The sequence below is a fragment of the Protopterus annectens genome, chromosome 13.part0 (assembly GCF_019279795.1).
Source record: "Protopterus annectens isolate FY-2018-M chromosome 13.part0, PAN1.0, whole genome shotgun sequence".
Classification (NCBI taxonomy): domain Eukaryota; kingdom Metazoa; phylum Chordata; order Ceratodontiformes; family Protopteridae; genus Protopterus; species Protopterus annectens.
Genome location: NC_056747.1, coordinates 80,272,749 through 80,284,844, shown reverse-complemented (window position 1 = coordinate 80,284,844; position 12,096 = coordinate 80,272,749).

The following is a 12,096-nucleotide window of genomic DNA, read 5'->3' as shown; positions in this document are numbered from 1 at the left end:
ATACCTGTTTAAAGAGAGACAGACCGAAGCCAGAGTGGTCTGCTTTGAGACAGTAGTCTACTTGGAATAACTGCTAGTGCTACCTAAAGTCCTGGTGACTGATTTCTTTTACCTGAGACTGTTGCAAAGGAATATAATTTGCTAATGCTAGTAGGGAAGAAAGACTGAATTGTTTTATTTTTATAGATTGAACTGTTGCCTGAACTACTGCTGTATTTTATTGTCCCTGGCAAAGTTAGCCTCATTTTATCTTAGACTTATTTACAGGAACTTGTGGATTGTTTGCTGCTTAAAATCCTCCAAAAGAAAAAAAATATATATACACACACACACACACACACAAACACACACACACACACACACACACACACACACACACACACACACACACACACACACACACACACACACACACACACACACTAATACCTGGCAGGTGAAGTAAAACTAAGAAGTCTCAGACAAAAATCCTTTTGCAATAAAACAACTCTATGTAAAAAAACTGCTAGGATTTCACTGGCAGTATCAAGCTTCAATCCAGGGCTGGCATCACAGAGCTGACTGCTCTGGCCTCAGTACATTATATCTCCTTACAATCATCATTCCAACCTCCTGTGCTCTCAAAAAACTGATTTCTACAATATTGTGAAGTGACAGCCCTTATAAAGGCACCCACAATCCAGCTGATCTTATTACCTGGGACTCCAGGTAATTCCCTTAAGGGGAACAGTCTCATTTCCCAGTTTCTTTGCATTTCCCATTATCCAAACATGTTCTCTTCTTCCAAATACTCCATCTAATGTAACCTTAGCTTATCAGATACTCTGCTTTCCAATACCATCTGCTAAGCATTTCCTTGTGGAACTATCATGTTATTCTGTAATATATCTATACATATACATACATATATATATATATATATATATATATATATATATAGAGAGAGAGAGAGAGAGAGAGTAGAGAAAGAAAGATAGAGAAAGAGACAAAATGAATAATATGATAATCTTAATAAAGGTACAATATAAAAGTAGTAAGCATTTTATTGAAAAGCATAGCTTTGGAATTAAATTAGACTTCATCCCTTCTGAAAACTAGTAAGTTCATTTGAAGTTTAGCACTGTGTTAAATTTATAGTTCATTGGCAATGTATATACTGTGTTGAATATGGAGCCTTAGCAGTGCCCTACATTTTGTAGCAGCAGTAGAAAGTTCTTGAAAGCTGGGATGGTTGTTGCCTTCCTGTTTGCTTTTAGTCACAGTGAAGCAAAAATTATTAAAAAAGGCCAATATGCTATATAATTTGCCCAAGCTCTGTTTCTGATCCCACCAGGATTTTTAAGCAATGTAGGAGCCTATCATCCAGTGTTCTAGTGATCTAGTTAACTGCTCTCCTCTTTGTTCTACCCCAGTTGTGCTTTTCCGAAATTATACCTACTTTGATGATTATTTCACAGCCCTGCCACTGTTGGCTTTTGTCAAATCTTTCAACTCTGATGTGTTTGAATGCTCCTACATCTACTTTCTGGTGCTATCTGTCTTCATTTTTCAATTGTTTTCCAGTGAGAAGGTACTGCAATTAAATAGTATGTCCTTCGTGTAATTCCATATTCATAGCTCCTTCCTCTTGTTATCAGTAGCCACATTGCTGAAACAACTTTAAGATGCTCTTTTTGTTTCACTGTTGTAGTCCTGACTTCTGATATTTCTCACTGTGGAAGCCGATGGCCGGCCTGCCTGACTACCACAGAATATTTTTGCCTCCTCCTGAAGTTGGTGGATTCCCTATCCGATGTCACTATGTTTGGGTATAAAGAGATTCAGTTGGCACCATGACCTCAATTCTTTCTTGCAGTAGGAGCCCGAAACAGAGTGCTAGTCAGTACTTCATTCAGTCCACACCACATAAAGAAGACTACTAAAGCTAAGTAGCCAATTAAGGAACTTTTTATGTGCTTTTTGACTAATGTCAGAGAAAGTTAATAACTACCTCCGCTGTGGCAAACTCACACCACACCGGGACTTTCATTCTTTTTGTGTGACTTTTTGGGGCCAGAACGCAACATTCCAAACTGTCAGTTTTGTGCTTGCTTTACTAGCACAACTATCAAGTGTAGGGCCAAGATTCTAGCTAAATATTTCAGTGAGTCACCAGGTATTCACTTACCATGTTGTCCACTAGTCAGACTGATGTAGATCTCCCTAGGGGGAAAAATGAAAAGTTTCAGATTTAGGACCTCAGACGATGCTTGTTTGCCATTGGCCAGTTCTCCTAGGCTTGAGATTGCCAAAGAAGGTGAGGCACCTTTGCAGTCCTCTTCAACGACTAAGATGGTGGCACAGGCCCCTATCGAGACCCATTCAGAGTTCCATATGCCTCTGGGTCCCTCTACTTCCTTACCAGCTGGAAAACATAGCTCATTGGTTTGGTCTGGAACAACTTCACAGGCTCTGGCTTGCAATAACCACTCAAAAGCCAGTGACAGCTCTTCACTTCATTAGGAGATCACCTTGTCTTACCATTTGCACGAGTCAGTTGTTCATCCAGGTACTAGTAAGGAGGTTGGCCCTAGGCCAAAATGTACGGCCGTTCACAAAAATGCTACACTTACCTTACCTCAGCCTTCTAGGCTGACCAACAAGATCTTGTGAGGGTGGCTAAGAGTTTGATTTCCTTGATCGGATCCAGACACTTCCCTCCTCCTGAAACATCCCTTGGTAAAAGAAAGGGGATACCTCACCACAGGAATTTTCTGACTCCTATTACTTGGAGGATGGCTTGATCATGAGGAAGCCACTCTTGAGGAGGGTGAATCTATTGCTTCCTATGGGGATTCTGACAATGAGGAGAAACTTGCCTCAACCTCCTGCCCCCTGAGGATATTTTCTTTGGGGAGACATTGCATACCTTGAGGGAGCACTTCAGTTGGGAAGCTCAGGACTATACCCAATCCAAGAAAAGGATTAGTGAATTTCTTAAACTCCCTAAGCATGAACCCCTTGTCTTTCCCCCAGTCTTAGAGGTGATACATGATATCTTCCTAGATTCTTCTTTACAACAAAACTCTTTGCCCCCCCTGCCCTTCAAAAGCATCACAGACTTTACAGGGTTTTAGATTCCCACGAACACATTTCTAAGAACCCTGTGGCAGATCCTGAAGTGGTGACTGTAGGCCCTAAGGGAGCAAAAGCTAGCTCTTGCAAAAACCTGTTGCGTACAGACAAGGAAAGCAGAGCTGGCCAGTTCTCCTAGGCTTGAGATTGCCAAAGAAGGTGGCAAAGAGTTTTGTTGTAAAAGAAAGTCTACACCTCTTTTACCCTCATCATTAGGGCTTTGAGGTTGGCATAATGGTTGAGGTGTTTGCCTTACAAACACAAGGTGCAGGGTTTGATTCTCACACGGGGTAATTTGCTAGGTTTAAAATGGCCCATAAGGGCAGTTAGCCTAGTACTAATCTATGAACCTATGAACCTATGCCATTTTCATATGGTGAAGTATCAGGAAACTATTCTTGACCAGGAGAAAAAAAAATGTTATGTTGTCCCATCTTACCTTCATTCTTGCTGGTTGGGTTTAGAGCCGAAACTCAGCTCCAACCCGGCCGTATACCAAAGCTCAAGAGCTTCTACTGGCTCAAGGCTGAGTCCTATCCCATGGTGCTTAGCGGCTGTTCCACAGATCTCGTTTGCCACTTGAAGCTTCGGGATTGTCTTCACTGGCTCAGGCTTGTAAAAGTTTATATTTTATAACTTAATACTATTTATCTTCTAATTACTATCTCTTATAACATACTAGTTTTACTGTAATAGCCTTGCGCTAATTTTCTCTCTTAAACTTGGTAATTTATCCCTTTGCGGCTGTTTTTTTCTTTAAGAATCCGTTTTAGTTAGAGGATTCTTGTCCTTTCTCTTCCTTCTATTCCCCTCTTAGGAGGCACCGTTTAAGTTAGAGGCATCTCCTCCAGTGGAGGAGATAGTCATTTAACTTAGAGACTTCTCCTCCTTCCTTTCTTCCTCTTCTCTTAACAAAAAAAAAAACAAAAAAAAAAAAAATATATACCTTCCTGTTTTACTGTCTTTCTCTTTCCATTATTGTGTTAAGGCTTATAATTTTTGTTATGGCTATAGAGTGTTTTTTCCTTATAGTTAGTTATGTCTAAAGAACCAACTAAGGAACACAAATTAGGACTTAAAAAGTGCGATTCCTGCACTCAAAAAATGTCCATAACTGACGGACACACTAGTTGTGTGTACTGTCTGGGACCTCTCCATCTCCAAGATTCCTGCTCCATCTGCCATAGTTTTAGCGCCAGGGTCTTACAGGAGAGGAAGAATAAGATCATCTTTTTTTTTTTACTTTACTTTCCCACTCTTCAGCTCACCAGCTTCAGCTTACACTTATGAAAAGACATGGCTTATCAGTGGTATCCTAACTCTGAGTAGAGGTGCCCTACATTCTAGTGTGCAGTGCTTTTAGATATTTATAGATTTACAAAGCAGAGTCTAAGAATAAACTATGATCACCCTGACAATTCCCATCCTGCACAGGGCACCTCCTGCTTCCAGAATGGGTAATCACATCAGGTCTAGAATGAATGTGAAGGTACCTATATGGTAATCAAGACTTACCTTATGTAAGTATTAATCAAATAGTATTTAGAGCATCTTAGAGAGTTCTCGGGGCAGTTAGAATACTCTTAAGCCTCTCTTCCCTTGACCAAAAACAGAGATTTCCCTTCCCTTTCTTTCCCTTGTTTTAAATCAGTACTAATAAAAGAAATTCAGCAAACATAGGTAAACAGAAATAACATTCAGTAGTTTGTCTTGTACATGACTCGCAATCTATTAAACAAGTCAGTGACTAACATCACTTTAGTAAACATTATAAAGACAAATTACAAATAATTTCCTAGTGCTTTAAATTTTCTGATAAAGCAAAAAGTTAACAATAAGCTATTTTAGCTAAAAGTATAAAGCATTTCAATTTTTCCTTGCATGTATACATTTCAATAGCTGTCTTTGAAATCTGTACAATATTTCACTTCTTCAAATCATTCCTTTTTCAATTCAAGTTTTGTTTTGTCAAAACAGCAACAATATTTCAAGGGCACAATTAATATTTAGACTGATGTTTAAAGTAAATAACTTGTCAGTTGCCAATTGAGTTAGTTTAGAATATATGGTTAGTGCAAATATAGCATGTTGCAAAAATAATATGTATTTTTTCGTGTGCAAGTAACATATATAATGTAGCATATATAGAGCAGATAGCTTATGGATTCAGGTTGTTAAAGTAAATTATGCTTATTAATCAGGCAGTTTCATTTAAATTCACAAGTAATTTGGGGACATTTCAGTTGAGTTTCCAGGAATGTGTAGTCCAATGTGAGTAATTTAGTCCACTTTTCCTCATAAACATATGTCACAATTCATTAAGCTAAGCACAGTCTAACATCTGTCTAATAATCATTATAAAGACAAAGAACAGTAATTTCCTAGCTCTTCAAACTTTCTGATATCGCAAAATGTTGACAGTAAGCTATTTTAACTGGAAGACTAAAACATTTCAATACTTCCTTGTGAATATATATTTTTACTTTTACTGTAGTGTCAAGAACCGTCTTTGAAATCTATGCACTACTTCACTTCTTTCAAGTCATTCATTTTACAGTTCAGATTATATTTTGTCAAAATGTCAGTAGCATTTCAAGGGCACATTTAATATTTAAAGTGATATTTTAAATTCTTACTTGTGTTTGAAAATAATATAACAATAAAGATTTATTATGGAAAAGAAACCTGATATTTTAAATGAATAGCTATCAGTTACCAAGTGAGTTTGTACAGAGCGTGAGGTAACTGCAAAGATAACATGTTGCAAAAAGTAATATGTATCTTTTCATAAGCTCTAGAGACTGACAGTTTCAAGTAACATATAAAATGTAACGTTTGCAGTGCAGACAGCTTGTGAAATCAGCATGTTAGACTGAGTAATACCTTTTAATCAAACAGCTACATTTAAGTGCACATGTAGTTTGAGAACATTTCAGTTGTGTTTCCAGGAATATGTAATCCTATGAGGATAAATCATAAAATATTTACAAATATTCCTGTTACGTATTTATTTTATCTTGCTTAGGTTGTTTTTCATTTTAATAACTAAACAACATTACTTTTTCTTATTATTTGTTGTCTGTGAGGCTAAATGCACTTCGCAGGTTCACGGTGTCCTTAGAAACTGCAGCAGTTGTTTACTGTTGCTATGGCAACGCTAATAGACTGTGAAGAAAGCTTCACTTTTCTTAACCAACAGTACATTTTTCCCTCCTTTTTTAAAATGTATTTGTTAATACTAAAAGGAAATAATTCAAAGGACATATGTACATGCATGGAACATTTCAGAGTTAATCACGAACATGTCCCCAATCCCAATAAGCATAACAGTGACTATCATTAATCTAATAAATATTGTAATAACAATTAATTAAGTTCACTATTCCAATTAGTCAGCCTTAAAACTAGATTGTTTTAGACTATTATATATCTATGTATAGATAGTGAGTTATTAAATATATACAGACTTGTAAATAGGAGAGAATTTAGAAAGGGAGACAAGATGCAGTTAAAATAAATATTGAGAAAAGAGAGAAGGGAGAAAGAAAAGAGAAAATTAGAAGAAAATACACATATACTATGTATGTTGATTTACAGTATAAATATTTTATGTGCTATATAACCCCTCCTTCTGTGAAAGAAAAGTACCCTGTTTTACATACCTGAGGTAATGTGAAAACTCTCGTGTCTCATCTATTTTCAAAAAATATAGATAAAGATTCTAGTAGTTAGTTACCTTTGTTTTAAAATTCCAAGCAGTACAATTGGTCCTTTAAAGTAATGTTAAAACAATTCATATCACAGAAGATGCTTTGAGAGATTTGGCTGTAACAGTATCAGTCTTTTGCTTCTTCTTTTTGACATCTATCCAGACATCTGTTTCTTTTGTCCTCTTGAGAGAAGGTGACATCCAATCCATATTTTCTGGCAAAGTAATCACATTATTAGTTTTAATAAATAAAGAGGCTTGCTCTAAGTCAATAAAAGTCCTCATCTCGTTGGCATACAGTATTCTTAGCTGGATATGCAAGTTGTACCTTGATGTTATTTTGTTTCAGAAACTTTATCATTGGCCACACTTTTTTCCTTTGTTCCATTATTCTGGATGAATAGTCGTTATCAAATCTTATGAGGCTCTGTTTATATTTTAAAGGTGCCTTCCACCAAGCAGATCTTAAAATCATTTCCTTGTCCAAGTATGAAAGAAATTTGATAATTATTGACCTAGGAGGAGAGTTTGAGTTAGTGGCAGGTTTCCCAAGAGCTCTGTGTGCCCTTTCAATGCTAAAGGAAAGTCCTTCTTTTAAATTTAAAAAGTCAGGGATCCAGCTTGAGAAAAAGGAAATAATATCCTCACCTTCTGTGTTTTGAGGTAATCCGAAAATCCTGATGTTATTTCTCCTCTCCCTATTTTCCAAGTTATCTACTTTATTAACCAACTAAGTGTTTTGTTTAAGAATCTGTTTTTTCTGTGTTTCCTCTTCCTTAAGTCTGCTTTCTAAGTCATTTAGAGAAACCTCTATTCCTGTTATCCTTGTCTGGTGTTGATGTAGCATTTCCTTGAGGGTGTCAGTCTGTTTTTGACTGCTTGTTTTAAGATTTTCTAGGCTCTCTTTAAAATCATCCATCTTCAAAGACAACTCCTGCAGGGTAGATGCCATCTGTTGTAGTTCCTTCTTTAAGGCAGCATCCTGGTGAGAATTCTTTGAGTTGCTCATTTTAACAAGTGAATATATCTCCAAGCTTTTTGACAGGAAATTATTTGTAAAACTTCACCAAAGTTTCTAATTATGTAAATTAGTCCTTTATTTATAAGATTTTATACTTTGAAGAAAAAAAAAATAATATTTTTCCTGTCTTATTTAACTAGTTATATGGAGCTCTAAAATACTGCTGCTTTCAGTTAGCCATTCAGGCTCTGCCCCCAAATAAGCTCATCTTAAGGGGCTTATTGAAAGTGGATGAAGGTAATCAGACTACCAAATCGGATGCTTCTAAAAAGGCTGCTTCATCAGCTCTGGTGTCTGAGCCGACAACCAGCATCAAAGTTGTTACTTCCTCGCCTCCGAAAGTTGTCGGGCCCGAAAAACATAGTTATCCCTCAGTTCCATCTGCTTCATCAGAACCATTGCGGAGCTGAAATAGGAGTCGGTCACCATCCTTGGAATCTGTTCGCTCATGCCATTATCTCCTTTATTACAGTCAGTGTCAGGTAGCCACAAATCTTTGAGTCATTCCTCTAGATCCTCCAGGCTATCAGATGGCGTGGAGCGGGTAGTGAAGAGGTTGCTTCGGACCCAGGCCCTAGCAGAAATTCTCTCGAGCCCACCCCATTGGATCAGGGAGCTGACAACGGTATCCCCAACTACACCTATTCCTCCTCTAACTCGAATGAGTTTGGAGCCAGAGAGTATGTAAGTCGTTGTGCTGCAACCGCCGGAGCCAGTAATTGTGACTGATATCTTGGCTCCTATGTCTGCTCTGGTTTCCATGATGCTCTTGTCCATCAAGGGACCTGGGGGGCTGACAGTACCTGGTCAGCTCCAGGGGGGGGGAGAGTTGAGTCGGACCCTTGTCGGAACAGGCTCTCCCACTCGGTGCCTCAGCTCAGGTGAGTTTGGCTCCCACATCAGCCTTAAAGCCACTCTCCGCAGAGATCTCCTGCCCTTTCGGGGCATGAGTCTCTTTCGGCCCAGGACCACAGTGCCTTTGAGGTGATGTGGAGTGTGCTCTCCACTGAGTCTACTCTACCTTCGTCTCCAGCCTCTCTTCCCCCTACGGGACCGGTGTCCACCTCTTCAATATCCCTCCATCACCCACAGAGTAGACAGTCAGTCCCCCAGGAAGCCACAATGGGTGGATCCTCCTCTTCCGATACCTTTCTGGAGCATCCCCCTGAGGAGGTTCCTCCGAAGAGACAGTGTAAGAGGAAGCACATAGACTCCCCTGAGTCTGTCACTTCTGATACTGACTTAGAGGATTTAGAAGAGTCTGAGGATGTCTCCTTTTCAGACATCCTGTAGATCTTTAAGCAGAGGGGTGGCTGGAAGTCCCTTTCCCCTTCTGAAGATGAGTAGGTATACCTGGAGGCATTTGGCTCTCACCCCTCCACCTCTTGGGTGTCTCCACCTTTCGACCCATTCCTGGGTTTGGTGAGTCGAAAGGTATGGGACACTCCAGACTCAGTGGACCCTATTCCGAGGAGGACTAAAATTCATTACAGCCCCGAAAGATAGGCAGTATTTAACAAAAGGGGTTCCTGTAGATGCTATGATGGTGGCAGTGGCCAACAAAGAAGGAGTTAGCTGAAACTTCTGTATCTGTCCATCCACCGAACAAGGATTCCCGTACGATGGACAGATATGGGAAGCATATTTTCTCCTCAGCGGCCTTTACCTTGCGCTCGCTGAATTATTTGTCACATTTCACGCAACTTCAGAGGGATCTCCTAAAAAAGCTAGGAGATTACTACAAGGTGCTACAGCCCAGGATTTATCTGATAAAGTTAATTCCCAGCTTGCAATCTTAACCGCCATCTCTAACTCCTCCATGCGCCTCAAGGGCAGCAGGCATAGGATTTGCTCTTCGTAGACATTCCTGGATGCACCTTTGCGAGTTTGCCAAACCCTTCCAATCTTCCTTTATTGACACTCCCTTTGATGGCTCGTCATTGTTCGGGCCGAAAGTGAAAGAAACTCTCACCAGGAGCAAACAAGATGGTAAGACTCTGTCTGCCATTGGAGTTCGTTTTTCCGCCCCTACCAAACCTTATCCTAAAGGTCAAAAGAGCGGAAAAATGTATTTCTGTAAGTCCAAAGGAGCCTTATTTGACACTCGTGGTGATCATTTCCCCAGGGGCAGAGGGGGTCAATAACGGAAGATGCCGTCCACGTGGCAGAGGGGGTCTACATAGCCAGGGCGAGAGAGATACATTCTCTGGTAGGCCCTTCCACCGCTCCTGAAAGGAGGCTCGCCTGTCCACCTCTGGAGGCAGTCAGGGGGAGACTATCGTTGTACCCAGAAACCTGGCTAAATTTGACTCAAGACAAATGGGTACAGTCCATTATATCCAAGGGATACAACTTTCCCTTTCACTGTCCACCTCATCTGCCAAAGTTTATCCCAGACATTCCATCTGGTCAAGGGATCAAGCAACACTAGAAATCCAAACGTTTCTAGAAAAAAGAGTCATCCAAGAAGTCCCCGCAGACCAACTAGGATCCAGAATTTACTCAAGGTTCTTTTTAGTTCCAAAAAAGACGGGACTGGAGACCCATACTGGATCTCAGTACACTAATGTTGGTTAAAAAGTCAAAGTTCCTAATGGTAACACTGCAGTCTATATTCCCATTTCTGGGAAAAGACAATTGGATGTGCTCGTTAGATCTTTAGGACACGTACTACCACATAAATATGGACAGGCGCGCAAGAAGATTTCTATGCTTCCGAATGGGAGCCGGTCATTACCAGTTCAGAGCTCTGCCCTTTGGACTCATCACAGCCCCCAGGGTGTTTACCAAATGCATGGCAGTAGTCATAGCTCATCTGAGATGTCAGGGATTCCAGGTGTTTCCATACTTAGACGATTGGCTCCTAACTGCCACCACCAAGCAGCTATGAATCAAAGCAAGAGAGATTACACCATCCATCTCTTCTCAAAATTAGGCATTACTGTAAATGCAGAAAAATCTGCCTTGTTGCCATCACAGCGTATTACATTCATTGGTGCAGATTTAAATACAAATGAAATGTTGGCAAAGCTACCTCAAGAAAGGATCCAGATGTTACGTGGTAAAGTGCTTATCTTCTTCAACAAGAAAAGAGTGCAAGCAAGATTTGTCCCCAAAGTCCTAGGATCTATGGCAATGACTATAACACTACTTCCCATGGCATGACTTCACATGCGAATGTTGCAGTGGCTACTCTTCACTCAGTGGTCCATACATGAGTTACCCATGTCTCATGAGATCCTCATAACACACTCTTGCAAGAAGGACCTACTTTGGTGGGTTCAGCCCACTCAGGTAACAATGGGCAGACCGTTTGTACTTCCCCAACCTGTTGCTACAGTAACCACGGATGCATCCCAGTTAGGGTGGGGGGGCATTATCTGGGACAGATGGTCCAAGGGGTTTGGAATGATCATGAGTACCAATTGCATATCAATGTCCTAGATATAAGGGCGGTGCTTCTGGCATTGCAAGCATTTCAGAACTCTGTTCCCACGGGGACTATTGCAATTCAGACAGACAATATGTCGGTGGTATGGTACATCAACAAACAGGGGGGAAACCAGATACTACCCCCTATGTCGAGAGGCCCAGAGAGTTTGGCAATGGGCGATATCTTCTCAACGGTTTCTGATAGCAATGCATATCCCAGGGAAATCCAACATTATAGCATACAGGCTAAGCAGAGCGATTCTCATGCCTCAAGTGTGGTCCCTCAATCAGGAAGTTGCGAATCAAATTTTTCGCAAATGAGGCCAGCCTTGCTGCGACCTTTTTGCCACTCCCTTCAATACCAAATGCAGCAACTACTTTGCCCTAATCTCCCCTCCAGGAGAGGCACCGAGGGATGCACTGGTTCATGATTGGCCCCTGGGACTTTTTTATGCCTTTCCCCCTTTTCCCTTGATTCCAAAGGTTATCCAGAAAGCAAAGTTGTTGAGTTGCAGATTAATTCTCATTGTGCCATACTGACCTCGTCAGATTTGGTTCCCCTTTCTTTGGCCCCACCTTCAGGAGAACCCATGGATCCTGGACCCAGTGCCAGATCTTCTGATGCATCAGTCAGGAATGCTCCATCCTTCCCTCCACACCCTCAAGCTGACAGCTTGGTTTCTCCACTTCAATCTTAGCCAGGCTTCCGGAATTATCCCCTCCAGTTTGTCACATTCTAGTCTCCTCACACAAGCATATGACTAGGAAACTTTATGCAAGCAAATGGAAGAGGTTCTCTTGTTGGGCTAACAAAAAGCAT